Source organism: Neofelis nebulosa, chromosome 17, assembly GCF_028018385.1.
Source record: "Neofelis nebulosa isolate mNeoNeb1 chromosome 17, mNeoNeb1.pri, whole genome shotgun sequence".
Classification (NCBI taxonomy): Eukaryota; Metazoa; Chordata; class Mammalia; order Carnivora; family Felidae; genus Neofelis; species Neofelis nebulosa.
The window spans coordinates 35,432,533-35,448,885 of NC_080798.1; the positions used below are offsets into that span (position 1 = coordinate 35,432,533).

Here is a 16,353-nt window from a genome sequence, read left to right on the forward strand (position 1 = left end):
AATTTAAATGTCTGGTAAAATTCCTCAGGGAAGCCATCTGGTCTTATTTGTTGGGAGATTTTTGATAAAGGATTCAATTTCTTCACTAGTAATGGGTCTGTTCAAATTTTCTATTTCTTCACATTTGAGTTTTGGTAGTGTGTGGGTGTTTAGGAATTTGCCCACTTCAACACAGTATGGTATTGGCACAAAAACAATGGACTAGAACAGAGAACCCAAAATTGGACCCACAAATGTATGGCCAACTAATATTTGACAAAGCAGGAAAGAGTATCCAATGGAAAAAAGACAGTCTCTTTAACAAATGGTGCTGGGAGAACTGGACAGCAACATGCAGAAGAATGAAACTAGACCACTTTCTTACACCATACATAAAAATAAACTCAAAATGGATGAAAGACCTGAATGTGAGACAGGAAACCATCAAAACCTTAGAGGAGAAAGCAGGAAACAACCTCTTTGATCTCAGCTACAGCAATTTCTTATTCAACACATCTCCAAAGGCAAGGGAATTAAAAGCAAAAATGAACTATTGGGACCTCATCAAGATAAAAAGCTTCTGGGGGTGCCTGGGTGGCTCAGTTGGTTAAGCATCCGACTTCGGCTCAGGTCATGATCTCATGGTTCGTGAGTTCAAGCCCCGCATCAGGCTCTGTGCTGACAGCTTAGAGCCTGGAGCCTGTTTCCAATTATGTGTCTCCCTCTCTCTCTCTGATCCTCCCCCATTCATGCTCTGTCTCTCTCTGTCTCAAAAATAAATAAACGTTTTAAAAAAAAAAAGATAAAAAGCTTCTGCACTGCAAAGGAAGCAGTCAACAAAACTAAAAGGCAACCAATGGGATGGGAAATGACATTTGCAAATGATATATCAGATAAAGGGCTAGTATCTAAAATCTATTAAAGAACTCACCAAACTCCACACCTGAGAAAAAAATAATCCAGTGAAGAAATGGGCAGAAGACATGAACAGACACTTCTCCAAAGAAAACATCCAGATGGACAACAGGCACATGAAACGATGTTCAATGTCACTCATCATGAGGGAAATACAAATCAAAGCCACACTGAGGTACCACCTCATGCCAGTCAAAGTGGCCAAAATGGACAAGTAAAGAGACTATAGATGCTGGTGAGGATGTGGAGAAACGGGAACCCTCTTGCACTGTTGCTGGGAGTGCAAACTGGTGCAGCTGCTCTGGACAACAGTGTGGAGGTTCCTCAAAAAATTAAAAATAGGACTACCCTATGATCCAGCAGTAGCACTGCTAGGAATTTACCCAAGGGATACAGGAGTGCTATGCATAGGGGCATATGTACCCCAATGTTTATAGCAGCACTTTCAACAATAGTCAAATTATGGAAAGAGCCTAAATGTCCATCAACTGAAGGATGGATAAAGATGTGGTTTATGTATACAATGGAATACTACTTGGCAATGAGCAAGAATGAAATCTGGCCATTTGCATCAATGTGGATGGAACTGGAGGGTATTATGGTGAGTGAAATAAGTCAGGCAGAGAAAGACAGATACCATATGTTTTCACTCATATGTAAATCTTGAGAAACTTAACAGAAGACCATGGGGGAGGGGAAGGGGAAAAAAAGTTACAGAGAGGGAGGGAGGCAAACCATAAGAGACTCTCAAATACAGAGAACAGATTGAGGTTTGATGGGGGTTGGGGGAGAAGGGAAAGTGGGTGATGGGCATTGAGGAGAGCAGTTGTTGGGATGAGCACTGGGTGTTGTATGGAAACCAATTTGACAATAAATTATATTATAAATAAGTAAGTAAATAAATAAATAAAAATAATAAGTTTTAGTCCATTCATTTGAATTGCTGTCAAGTGGTCTAGCCTATGAATGTGCCTCAATTTATTTATTTTTTTCCTATGTATGCATTTGAGTTTATTGATTATCCGGACTTAATAATTTCACATGTACTATCTTTAAAATGCAGTTAAGGGGCGCCTGGGTGGCGCAGTCGGTTAAGCGTCCGACTTCAGCCAGGTCACGATCTCGCGGTCCGTGAGTTCGAGCCCCGCGTCAGGCTCTGGGCTGATGGCTCGGAGCCTGGAGCCTGTTTCCGATTCTGTGTCTCCCTCTCTCTCTGCCCCTCCCCCGTTCATGCTCTGTCTCTCTCTGTCCCAAAAATAAATAAAAAACGTTGAAAAAAAAAAATTTAAAAAAATAAAATGCAGTTAAAATTATAATTCATTTAACTTTTGTAACTTCGCATTTTTAAAAATTTATTTATCTAAATTGAAGTTAATTAATATACAGTGCAGTATTGGTTTCAGGAGTAGAACCCAGTGATTCATCACTTATTTTTTAATTTTTTAAAAAAAAATTTTTTTTTTTAACGTTTATTTTATTTTTGAGACAGAGAGAGACAAAGCATGAACAGGGGAGGGTCAGAGAGAGGGAGATACAGAATCCGAAACAGGCTCCAGGCTCTGAGCTGTCAGCACAGAGCCCGACGCGGGGCTTGAACTCACGGACCGCGAGATCATGACCTGAGCCGAAGTCGGCTGCCCAACCGACTGAGCCACCCAGGCGCCCCATCACTTATTTTTTTATTAAAATTTTTTTAAGTTTACTTTTTGTTTATTTTGAGAGAGAGAGAGAGAGAGAGAGAGAGCAAGCGAGGGAGGGGCAGAGAGAGAGAGAAAGAGAATCCCAAGCAGGCTCCACACTGTTAGCACAGAGCTGGATGCAGGGCTCGAAGTCATGGACTGTGAGATCGTGACCTAAGCTGAAATCAAGAGTCATACGCTTAACCTACTGAGCCACCCAGGCACCCCAATTCATCACTTACATATAACACCCAGTGTGCATCCCATGCTCCTCTTAATACCCATCACCCATTTGGCCCATCCTCCCACCCACCTCCTCTCTAGCAACCCTGCCTCGATTTATTTATTCATACTCCTGCTGATGGACATTGGAATTATGCCCAATTTTTAAAATATTAACAAATAATCCAGCAGAAACTATTTTTGTACAGGTCTTTATATGCAAGCATAAAGGATTTTCTTTGTGTTTTATAGAGCTAACCCATTACACTAAAGAAACATCATTGCTTGACTATGCTGAGTGCATGTCAACAATTTGTTTTCCTGGGAGGAACTTTTCCTCATAAAATAAATCAACTTGTCATATTTCTTATTCTCAATGACCAAAACCCCAGAGGAAGTGGAAAATGGGACCACAACACGCTTTGCCGGGGCTCTGGGATCCCCTACAGCAGGAATCTTATCCAGCAACACAGCAGTATATCTTGCCCCCACCATCTACTGCTCTCTGCTGCTGGTCCGGATCTGCCCACGACCCTCTTGCTGCTGGGGGACATTTGCAGTTTCCAGGAGTCTGAGGCCCATGGCATCCAGCCACAGGCTGGCGATTTACAAAAACTTTTTTTCAAGGATCCCTTGAAAATTGTATTGACCTCTTCGAAGTCTGGTTTTTCTGATAGAGATGGTGGTGCTCAAGGCCACCGATGCCTTTAAGAACAAATTCTGCGTGGACAGGACTCTTCAGCCAGTACATAGAAGGGGGTGCAAGTCAATGCCTGGACCCCTCAAAAGGCCGTGGCCATCTATTGTTGAAGGAGAAAAGCAAGTTACAAAACAGGGTGTAGAGCATGGGCTCATTTCTGGTTTTGGTTTTTTAATTCTTTTTTTAAAGTTTATTTATTTATTTTGAGAGAGACTGAGAGACAGTGCGGGTGGGGGAGGGGCAGAGGATCCAGAGCGGGCTGTGTGCTGACAGCAGCGAGCCTGATGTGGGGCTCGAACTCACAAACCATTAGATCATGCATGACCTGAGCTGCAGTCAGAGGCTTAACCGAATGAGCCACCCAGGTGCCCCTGGTTTTGGTTAGAAAATGTCTAACAGACCACATCCACACCCCTGAGGAGTAGCTTAGGAAGGTGAGGATGCTGGTGAGTAGGAAGATTTTGCTTTGAGCTTCATTTAATTGTGTACTTTCTCTTGAATAAGCACGGTTACCTTTATATAGTAAGGGACATTTGTCCACTACAGGATGCACTGTATTTCCAGCCCTTCCGTGGAGATCAAAGGAGCAGAGTTAATTTTTAAAACATTCTATTATAAATAATTAACAAAGATTATTGTACTCCAAAAAATACATCATATCTTTAACATTTATCGGCCAGTAAACGCTTACTGAGTAAGAGTTAGAACAAGAAGATCTTTTTTTGGAACAAAATGTGATGTATCTAAACCAGCCAATTAACTAATTAAGGAAGGACTCCAAATGTCCCTTTCTATAAAACAAAACAATTTAGGAGAGTGTCAGCCTGGCTGTTAAGATATTCTGCCTCATTGCAGAAATTAACATCCTGGATTCATCCACATCACCTTACTGAGACAGACGGGAGGGACAGGCAACTTGGGGGCAACAAATACCTCACCTGACAGTTGGGACAAAAAGCAAGAAGAGGGTCGTAATTATGGCCCAAGTCTGCCCCATGGCATTCAAAGTCGCCCCCAATGCAGGCTCACTCCCAGTCTCCTAGCCTGCCCCCAACCACCCCCCCCCCCCACTATCTCCTATGGATCCTGCGGCCTCAGTGGTCTCCCTGCCTCCACCATCCATCCAGCACCATGCTACCAATCATCATAAGCGGTGCTTTGGTTAGGTCTCCCCTCCCTGCCCACAGGCAAGAAGCCCCCAGCAAGGCCACAAACTCCTCTGCCATTAGGCTTCTGCCAACCTCTCTAGCCTCATCCCATCACTCCCAGCTCCGGATACCCACCTCACCAAATCTCCCCATGTCAGCAATGCCTCCAGGAAGACACACACACACACACACACACACACACACACACACACACACACACACTGCCGCCACTCCCTGTCCCCAACTCTGGTGAACTCTGTATATATTTTTAATATATAGTCCTTAAGACTCAAATTCCACCTTCACTACTTAAAACATCTATTAGTAATATGTGAGACATGTCATTATATTTTTAGCTCATTTGATTCTCACCACCCATGTGAACAGCAGGTACTATTATTGCCATTTTACAGATGAGGAAACTGGGGCTCAGAAGGGTTAAGACTGAGGGTCTGAACCCAGGTCTCTGCCACTACAAGTCCTGGGCCCCCATCTGCAGAGCCACTTGAGAATCATTTGTGGATGTGTGTGTGCTCTGCATGGAAATGTGAGATTCCTGAAGGCGGAGACTGTGTTTTGTCTGCCTTTATATTCCCAAGGTGGAGCAGAGGGCCTGGCCCAAAAACACAAGGCAGGGAGGGAGAGAGGAAGAGAAGGAAAGACAAGTCTTTGGGGTGTTTAGTTAGGCAGAATTGGGCATGGGCATCTCTGAGATTTCACTTCTTGGCTCAACAAATGTTCATTCAGCAGCTGCTATGTGCTGGACACAGCCCTAGTTGCATGAACCGAATAAAGTCCCCGCCTGCTGAGCTCACCTTTAGATAGTAAAAGGAAAAATAAGTAAAACCACATACAGAAAAATACAATGTCCATGGGGAGTGCCAGGAAGAAAACATGAAGCAGGCGCGACAGGGCGTGTGTGCTGTTCTGGAGGGCAGCCAGGGAAAGAGGCTGCTGGGGGGGTTGGGGAGGGGGGGCTGCGGTAGTGGCCCAGCATGCCACCAGTGTGGCAGCGTGACTCCAGTTAGGGAGCTGCTGGAGCAGCTCAGACCAGGCAGGGAAAAGTAGGTTAAAGAGAGAAGTGGTTGGATTTGAGATAGATTTCGAAGCTAACACAGTAAAAGAGATCTAAACACAAACTTGGCCTGTTTCTTCGCCATCACACACTCATGGCGGGGGGGGGGGGGGGGCACCATTTTCACTTGGTAATGTCTTTGATGAAGCCATTTACATTATTAATTTTATTAAATCTGGACCTTTGAGTACATGGTTTTTGTTTTTTTTTTTTAAGATTCTTCATGATGAACTAGGAAATAAGCAGAAAACATTTCTTCTGCAGATCTAAAAAGACATTGGTTATGTAGAGGAAAAGCATGTTGTGATAGAATTGCCAGCCTAACTAGGCCGTTTATTCATTAGGTGACATCACTTTTACTTGAAAGAATGATTTGCAAACTATGATTATGCAGACTTGAGTGTTTGGCAGACATCTTGAAAATGAATGAAGGGAGGCTGTCAAGGAAAACAATGGAAATATCTATGGGCAATGATAAAATTTGAGCTTTTAGGTGAAATTAACATTTGGAAAACCTGTATTGGCTGCAGTGAGATAGACAGCCTTCTAATACTTAAAAGAGATTTGGCAGTGATATTAACATACATGGTTTTTAAATTTTATATAATGAAAAAATTTGGAAAATCTGTACAATTTGGTCAATGAACAAAAATTTTCTTTTTTTTTTAATTTTTATTTCTTTTTTTAATGTTTATTTATTTTTGAGACAGAGAGAAAGACAGAGCGTGAGTGGGGGAGGGGCAGAGAGAGAGGGAGACACAGAATCCGAAACAGGCCCCAGGCTCCCAGCTGTGAGCACAGAGCCCGACGCAGGGCTCGAACCCACGAACCGTGAGATCATGACCTGAGCTGAAGTCAGATGCTTAACTGACTGAGCCACCCAGGCGCCCCTGAACCAAAATTTTCTAAATGACCTAAACATGATTTTACAAAATCATGCATGGGTAAAGATGCATTCAAAGAGTAAGTTGGACCAATGGATTTTAACATAACAAAGTAAAATAATTCGTTGATAGGGTTTCAGATTCCACACTGCAGTTAACCTTTTATTTTTTTAAGTAGGCTCCACACTGGGGATGATGTGGAGCTTGAAACTATGACCCTGAGATCAAGACCTGAGCTGAGATCAAATGTCAGACACTTAACGGATTGAGCCACCTAGGCACCCAAACACTGTAACCTTTACAGATAAACTCTCAGTGATCGAGTTTGGGTATAGTAACAAAGAAGGATCCTTACAATTATCTAAAAATACCATTAAGATATCCTACTTTTTCATAATTGGTTTATTATTTTTTTAAGTTTATTTATTTATTTTGAGACAGAAAGGTCGCACAAAAGTGCAAGGAGAGACAGAGAGAGAGAGAGAGAGAGAGAGAGAGAGAGAGAGAGAATATCCCAAGTAGGCTCTGCACTGTCAATGCAGAGCCTGATGCCGGGCTCAAACTCATGAACTACAAGATCATGATCTGAGCCAAAGTCAGAAGCTTAAGTGACTGAGCCACCCAGGCGCCCCAGTCTATTATTTTTTAAAGAATTAAAATTTAAATAATGGTTTTTAAATTTTGTTTTAATTTCTAATAGGTAGTTTATTTTTGGTAGATATACTCTATATGACCAAAAGCTCTTTGGAGTCCCTAATAATTCTCATAGAGTAAAGGGTTCTGAGACCAAAAAGTTTGAGAACCACTTGTTTATAACAATAATTTGTGTTTAGACCTTTTATTGGAATGCCCCACTAGGAGACTGACCTCAGGACCTTTGCACTTGCTCCCTTTGACTATGTCAATTACCGTGTCCACTATTGGTGATAAAGGAGCATTTGGAGGAGCCTTATTCATCACCTCCCCTTTTCTGACATGAGCAATTATCATTTTCTTTAACCTGAGTACTGTCCTGAATCATCTCTTATACAGAAAATCTGGATTGCCGATGTTCAGGTCTTAGTTTAAATGCCACAGGGAGACTTTGCCCCCTCCCCTACCCCACCCCACAGAGGAGAAATAGGCTCTCATGGTACCCTGTATGCTTCCCTCGCAGTACTTGACATCAGAGGGACTGTAGAGTTGCTTCTGAGGGTATCAGTTTCATTTCAGCCTCCTCCATTCAAAGTAGCTCCAGGAGACTGGTTTCCTGGTCTGTTTTGTTCATTGCTGGATCCTGAATTTCTAGGACATTTGTTCAAAGAATGAATAACTGAAAATGTGTGTTCTTCTGTGTGTGGACCCGCGGAAGCTATGGGTTGTGGCCTTTGCAACTGTGCATATGGGCATGTAGCGTGAGAGCATGGCTGATACTTTCCATAATTGGTAAGAACACTTTAAAAAACTCAAACCACAGCAAGCTTCATTATAGAGGTGTTTTCCAGAGCATCTATAGAACAAGACATTGCTGTGTTGAGTGAGAGAGACGGGAAGGGTTGGAGTGGAGTGTGCTTTGGATAATCCCTCCCCCTCCTTTGCTCCTGCCAAGTGACCCCAGTGAAAGGAAGAGTAGAAGGTTGAAAGAAGGAACAAGGCCACCTTCTTCCTGGATCTAGGCCCTCCTCTCCAGGGAGAAGTTAGGGTGCAGATAAGGAATTTTGCCTCATATGGATTTGGAAAATGTGGAATTCAGAGAGGCCTAGTGTGGATTCAGTGGCAGACCAGAAAATAAGTTTTAATGATGAGGAAAGAAGGAAGTGATTGTCAAAATATGAATTCATTACGGCGTATTCCCTGGGGGCCGCTTTTGGCAGCAAAGGTAATTAAGCTTAAATTTTAAAGGTCAGTTTTAACCAGCTCATGAGGCAAATGGCAACAGTGACATCAGACATCATCCTGGTCCTCTGTATCTATGGCAACTGAATTTCAGAGCCGTGATTAAACATAAAACTGGAACTACTGCATGAGTCCCAGCACCAGCCCCAAATAAGTGTATGAGAAAGGGGAGAACTTGACGCATCCTCTGGAGATATTCTGCCCATTTACTGGGAAAATGAGCAACAGAATCTGCTATTCAAACTGCCGGCTAATGAAGCCAGGTCAGTGGCCCCCGGCCTCCTCTGGGACCTTGTGTAAGAGGAAGATCACCCCCAAATCCATTGCTTTTCACTCATGTATTGGTCTTCAGTTGAAGAGTAAAGGTAGCTAGCACAGGAAGGTGATTACTTAGGCATTTTAAACTATTTTTTAACTGTTTCTTTTTCCTCATCACAAAAATGATTTCAAAAGAAACCAATATTTATTGTAAGAAATTTCTAAAATCCAGACAAATGTCAAGAAGAAAAAGTATCTGAAATCTCAGTTGGGGTATTTCTTTCCTATTTTTTTTTTCAGTTTATTTATTTTTGAGAGAGAGAGAGCAAGACCAGGGGAGGGGCAGAGAGAGGGAGAGAATCCCAAGCAGGCTCCACACTGTCAGCTCAGAGCCCGACATGGGTCTCAAACTCACAAACGGTGAGATCACGACCTGATCAAGAGTCAGACGTGTAACCGCTGAGTCACCCAGGCGCCCTTCCTTTTTTTCTATATATGCATGTATTTTATAAAATCAGAATTAATAGTATGTTATGATCTTTTTGCCACATCATTATTCATTGAAATATTTTGAATATGTTAATATTTTAACAGTGGCATAACATTCTATCACCTAAATTATTTTTATGCTTTGCCTCATTTCTTCCTAATTGTAAGATTAATTGAAGTGTAGTTCTTACACTTTACATTTTTATAGCCTCTTAGCACGTCCTGCTCAGGCCATCCTGCCCCTCGTGGAGGAGGTGGGGTTGCTGGCATCTGCTGTGTTGTCTCACCTCACTTTGGGTCCTCAGTGAAAGCTGAGAAGAGGTACCTCATTTTAGTCTCCTGTTTCTTACGTATCAACAGATTGCAGGAATAACCAAGCAAAACCAGCAGAAATACAACAGTGCTGGTGGACTTTCACCCGCTTATTTCAATCCTTGCTGGACTAGATAGTGCAAAAAGGTAAGACAATTATAGTAACAATAATATAGTTAATTACTTAAATAATTATGGTATTTTATACTATAAACATTTTATTAACATGATTATTAATATATGTGCTTATCAATAAACTAAAAGAACAATATAACCAGTCACTAATATTCTCAACTGTATCCCTTGAAAAGAATAGACTTCTTTTCAAGTATGAATGGAAAAAGTTATATAAAAATGAACCCAGGGGTACCTGGGTGGATCAATCGGTTGAGCATCTGACTCCTGATTTCGGCTCAGGTCATGATCCCAGGACCGTGCGATTGTGTCCCACATTGGGCTCTGCACTTAGCATGGGGCCTGCTTGGGATTCTTTCTCTCTCTCTTTCTCCCTCTGCCCCCGCTCATACACACACTCTCTCTAAAAAAAGAAAGAAAAATGAACACGAAGGAAAATCCGTTATACATAACAAATTAGGAATAGTACAAATCACATTCTCTGATCATAACACAATAAACCTAGAAATAAAAAGTAGAAGCAGAACATCAACCATTTGAGGATGTCAGCATTTTCTATCAAACTACCCTTGGACAAAAAATAAATGTATAGACTTTTGGGGAAATAATGCTGATGAAAACACCACCTTCAAAACCCATGGATAGAGCTGCGCTCAGAGGAAAATGGGTAGTCTTGCCACGCTCCTTACTGAATAATAAAGAAATCTAAACTACAGCAGGCAGCCTAGTTTTCCCAAGAAACAGGGAGAAGGAATGTGGTTTTTGCTTTGGAGGTTCCCTGAGAGAGCTGGCCATTTTATTAAACTCCCCAGAGTCAAAGCTCTAGTCTAGGAAAATACTCAAAGAGGCAAACCAATAAATACCACAAGTCCAAGGCTTAGTCAAAGCTCAGTAAATTAGACATTAGTGTTTTGTTGGTTTTTTTCTTAAATATAATATAATTCACATACCATCCAATGCATCCACCTAAAATTTTAAATTCAGTGGCTTTTAGCATATTCACAGACTCATGCACCCACCACCACAATCAATTTTAGAATATTTTCATTATCATTAAAAAAAAGTATGCCCTTTGGCAGTCACTCTCCATTTGTCCCCAGTAACTCCCACTCCAGCACCTGACAGCCACAATTCTGCTTTCTGTCTCTGGATTTGTCTATTCTGGATAGAGGGAATGGGGGGGGGGGTGACCTCTTGACGGGTGAAGGGGTGATAAGAAATCTCTGAAATGCAGTGCTTCTAACTAGATGGAGCCAGCTGGTTGCATGACACTGTGAATCTATTGAACGCCGCAGATTCGTGCTTTAGAATGGTCAAGTTTATATTTTGTGTACTCTAGCACAATACTAATTTTAAAAATCCAAACCAGTATTTGTGAAGTCACTGATCAGGATCATACCTAAGACTTAGTCATGCATATTTATTTATTTATTTATTTATTTTAATTTTTTTTTTTTTAACGTTTATTTATTTTTGAGACAGAGAGAGACACAGCATGAACGGGGGAGGGGCAGAGAGAGAGGGAGACACAGAATCGGAAGCAGGCTCCAGGCTCTGAGCCATCAGCCCAGAGCCTGACGCGGGGCTTGAACTCGCGGACCGCGAGATCGTGACCTGAGCTGAAGTCGGACGCTTAACCGACTGAGCCACCCAGGTGCCCCAGTCATGCATATTTAAGTGAGTTATTTTTTGTCACATTATATTAAGAGAAACAACAAACACCAGCAGCGAAATAGCACCCCGAACAACAAATATTTAAGCTTATTTAACAAAAACAAGGAGTGTAGGCATTTTGTTTCTTCAACAGAAAAGTACGATAATTCTAACAAAACGAACACACGGAGTGAAAAAACCGTTTTTCATTGTAATTACGGAACGTGCTGTTGCATTTCCGTAGACTATGCCGAAGGAAGGGAAGAGGTCTGGAATATCAGGTCACGAGGCTGTCTTCCCCCTGCTCTCTCTCTCTTTGTTTACAGATGAGGGAGGGAAGATAATCCTGCAGCCTCTTCAAGTCCTGGGAGCCTTCTCACTTCAGCAGCATTAAAACCACGCGGATACGGACAGAGTGAGCGATTGCCTCGCTGGCTGCCACCCAGCCTCTTCGCTCGCCCCTCAGGACCGCCCGGCGCAGCCAGTGGACGAGGGACAAATCATCGCCCCCACAGGCTGTCTGACCCTGAAGGTAATAACACTCAAAGAAATGGCATTGAATTCGAGAGCAAATTCAAGGCATCTGCCATGCTTGTGCTAAACATCCTCTTGTTTCCAAGTAAGGGAACATGACGGTCATTTTCTGAACGGTCTGGGATTTTAGGAAGAAAATGATTCAAGAATGCAGCAATCAAGCATTCATGCGGTGGTTTGTGATATTGGCTGCACATGAGAATCATCTGGGGGCTTTGAGAAACCTCTGTGTCCTCCCTGGTCCCATCCCAGACCGGCTGAGTCAGATGCTGAGGGGCCTTGGCTCCCCAGGTGGTTCCAACACGCAGAGCGCGAGAAGCTTGAGAAGCTCGCTTCCTGACAATTCAGGTGGAAACACCTTCAGCCGCCAGCACCAACTTTGCAGGAATACACCTGTAGGAGGAACCAAAGCCCTCCCAAAGGACCCTTCAGCTGTTGTGCTGGGAAAGCTCTGGGCAAGCTCAGTGGCGGGGGGGGGGGGGGACAAGATGCAGGTGAGCCAGGCTCCCGTTCACTCACCCACTACTCATCTGTTCACTTATTCGCTCCATGTTTCTAGGCTCCCCTCTGTGCCAAACCCTGGACTGGGCCCTGGGGAAACCAAGTCAGAAAGAAGGCCTGGTGCCTCCCTCAGAAAGCTCGGAGTCTGGCATCCAGGTGCGAGAGATGCTCTGGAAGAAGCCATGGGCTTTCAGGGGAAGGAGACTGTCACCTAAGTCACCTAGCCTGGCAGAGCAGGAGGAGGGAGCATCCTTGAAGACAGCTTTCCGAAGGAGGGGACACCTGACTGGAGACCATGGAGATGGACCAGGTATGAACCGAGTGCTACACTTCTGAGAGATAGCAGCAAATCCCCTGTGAGTGGGGTTCTCAGCCTGGGATGCACCTGGAACCACCTCGGAGCTTCTAAGTGTGTCCACCTCTGGCCCCAAGTCCAGAGGCCCTGGTCTAACTAGTCCGCAGTGGGGCCTGGGCACTTGTATGTTTTATAAATGTCGTAATTTTTTTATTAAGGTGAAATTCACATAACATAGAATTAACCATTTTAAAGCGAACAGTTCAGTGGCATTTAGTACATTCACATTCACCGCCTCTATTTGGTTCCAAAACACATTCGTCGCCCTAAAATAAAACCTGTATGCGTTAACCAGTCACTCCCCATTTCACTCTTACCCCAGCCCCTGGCAACCATAAATCTGCTTTCTATCTCTACGGATTTAACTACTCTGGATATTTTACGTAAAAGGAATCCTACAAAATGGGACCTTTGTATCTGCCTTCTATCACTTAGCATAATGCTTTCAAAGTTCAGCCGTGTTGGGGCATGTGTCAATACCTTATTCCTTTTTAAGGCAAGATAATAGTCCATCATGCGGATATTGCACAATTTGTTTATCCACTCATCTATCGCTGGACATGTGGCTTGTTTCCCCCTTTTGGCTATTGTGAATAGTGCTATGAACATTCGTACACAAATGTTTAACATCTATTTTCAATCCTTTTGGGTATATACTGGACATATGTAGTTGTTTTTTTGTTTTTTTAAGTTTATTATTTTGAAAGAGAGAGAGTGTGAGAAAGCACTCAAGCAGAGGAGGGGCAGAGAGGGAGGGAGTAAGAGAGAATCCCAAGAAGGCTCCGTGCTGCCCGCACGCAGCCCAACACAGGGCTCAATCTCACAAACCGTGAGATCACAACCTGAGCCAAAATCATGAGTCAGACACTCAACCAACTGAGCCACCCAGGTACCCCTGGATGTCTGTAGTTTTTGAAAGCTCCCTGAAGATACTAACATGCAGCCAAGGTTGTAAGTCACTAATTTGGAACACCAGTTGAATAGATTCCCAGGCCTTGCTCTGGACAGTCTAATTTCGCCACTTAAGGAATCTCTCTTCCTGGCCCTCTCTCTGCCTTGGCATCTCCTTCCTCTGCGTCGACAGGCCAGCCTACCTGTCAGCCTCAGGAGTGCCTCGGCCAATGGCCAACGTGCGCCTTATTAAGTGCAGGAACAACCCCTTCCCCTCCGAGGGAGGTCCCTCCCTGCCCCAGCCCAGCAGTCCGGGCTGGTTCCTCTGGGTCTCCCTCCAGGTGAGGCCCAGAAGCTGCTCATCCTTCCTGCCTGGGCCAGCCCCTGCTCCTGATCTCCTGTGGGAGATTCTTGGGCACTCCTATCCCCCAAGAACAAATCATCACGTTTACCGATGGTGCAGTCTTGATTGATCTTTACGGCCCAAAGCCCTCTGACTCCGTAAGGACATATTAGGTCAGAGACACCTCCACCAGTCACATTCACAGGACATCCCAGTGTGAAGCATCGGTATTTCGCTATCAGGTGACCACACAGTTGTCACCAAGAGTTGTTCATATTTGTGTCACTAAAAGGCCCATCCTGGAGATTTTCCCCAAGCAAAGGAAGCCGCCCTAAAACTGATCAAACTCCAGATACAGAAAACTGACCACTTTCAAAAGGCACTTCTCCAGCTTCAAAAAAATTGAAGTGCGTGGGTTCCAGTTTCTTAGATAAACCCAAATAGTATGGATCCTGGCACCAGTGTCAAATTCAGGGACATCGTGGGGTCTGTGGGACTATTCACAAACATACCTGGTGTGAGCTCCAGCAGGGGTAAGACGGCCACCTTCCTCCCCTGACAGCTAGGGAAGCAGACTTGTTTGCCTCAGTATGAGGGGTCAAGGTGGCTCCAAAGAGCTTGAGAAATACAAGAATTTGACAATGCTCTTGTGTCACCTAAGTCCCATTCCATAAGTCAGAAAGCAAAACCACTTTAATACATTTAATCTAAATGTAGAAATACTTCTGGCATTTTACTTTTAGTATGGGTCAAACCCTGCTCGATGCATCAGCACATGTCATCTCATTTAATCCTCACAGTGACCGTGTGAGGTAGAATTTATTATCCACATTTTAAAGATGAGGATGGGTCAGCCTGGCTGGCTCTGTCGATAGAGTGTGCAGCTCTTGAGCTCAGGTTGTGGGTTCGAGCCCCATGTTGGGTGTAGAGATTACTTAGAAATAAAATCTGTATTTAAAAAATTTTTTTAATGGTTATTTTATTTCTGAGGGAGAGACAGCATGAATGGGGGAGGGGCAGAGAGGGGGGGGGGGACACAGAATCCGAAGCAGGTTCCAAGATGTCAGCATAGAGCCTGACCCGGGGCTCAAACTCAAGAACCATGAGATCATGACCTGAGTGAAGCTGGATACTTAACCAACTGAGCCACCCAGGCGCCCCAAAAATAAAATCTTAAAAAAATCATAAAGAGGAGGAGCTTGAGGCCCAGAGAGGTTAATCAACTTGCCCAAGGTCACACAGCTATTAAGTAATGGATCTGGGATGCAAACCTAGATCTGTTTGACTTCAAAGTATGTGGTTCTAAATGATGGATATTCTCTCAAAAAGTGTATTTTGGGAAAGGAATGACCTACTGATCTGCACAGATGCTGCACCCACTCAGAGCGGTAAGAAGGATCTAAAAAGGATATCTACTGGGCGTGCTTAAAAAATAGAACGTGATGTAAGCTAAGTGCTAGACTGTATGGTCTGTAGGAGGCAAAGGACCCGGGGAACATCGCTAGTTCACAACACTCAGCACCGTGCTGGGTACGAGTTGTGCTGGCTGAAATTGGTCGCCAATGACGTCCCACTTGATCTTAGATTGCTCTTTCAAATGTAATAACTAATAAATCCATAAAGTTGCATCTTTCTAGAGCTTCTATTCCACAAGGTAAGCTTGTAAAACATCATTCATTTTGGACAACACAAGTTGTTCCAGAGGCTAAGAGGATTCCAAGAGAGTGGCAGCAGAAATGGGAACACTCTTTCCTCACGTGGGTAAGTTCTGGGCTCTCATTCTTTCCTGAGGTGACCACACACATATTATCACCCATCCATCGTCCAAGAAAGTCGAGCCAGGGAACTCGCACAGTTAAACATTTCCATCCGCAGGCCGCCTGGCCAACCAAATGCCACTCTGGCACTTTCGTGCGGTGATCATTTAGGCCGGCAGGCGGCGATCTTGCCCGCGACATTCTACCTTCGCGGTTTCTCAACCGGGCAGCTAGATGCGGCACTCAGGCCAAGTTAACTGAAAAGGTTTCTCGGCTGAGGACTCCTTGGCACAGCTGGTATTTGCAATAGCAAAAGAAAGTGTCAGAAGCAAACGTGCTTTCTCTGCTTTCTCATGACTGCTTTTAGGAGGAACTGCTTTAAAAAAAGAAACAGAATTGCTTGCTTTTGTCAACTTTCTGAAAATGTATTATTCAACTAATTAAAACTTGAATTACAATCTTGGTGGGTTGGGTTTTTTTTTTTTTTCCATTAATGTCAGATGGACTTTTCATCTGCCTCATTTTCCAAGGTAGTTTAGTATCTCAACTTCCTTCCTACCTTCTTCCTTCCTTCCCTCCTTCCCTCATTCCTTCCTTCCTTCCACTTATTTATTTTTTTTAAATGTTAACGTTTATTTTTGAGAGAGA

The 16,353-nt window shown here is 43.6% G+C and overlaps 1 long non-coding RNA gene across 1 annotated transcript in view; it reads left to right on the forward strand.

Annotated features, from left to right (window-relative positions):
* Positions 1-13,368, forward strand: part of LOC131499741 (uncharacterized) — a 38,934-nt gene extending 25,566 nt beyond the window's left edge. The window contains exons 2-4 of the long non-coding RNA XR_009256032.1: positions 9,592-9,683; positions 11,651-11,856; positions 12,418-13,368. This is a non-coding gene — a long non-coding RNA (uncharacterized LOC131499741). The remainder of the gene's footprint in view (positions 1-9,591; positions 9,684-11,650; positions 11,857-12,417) is intronic.
* Positions 13,369-16,353: the final 2,985 nt, after the last annotated feature.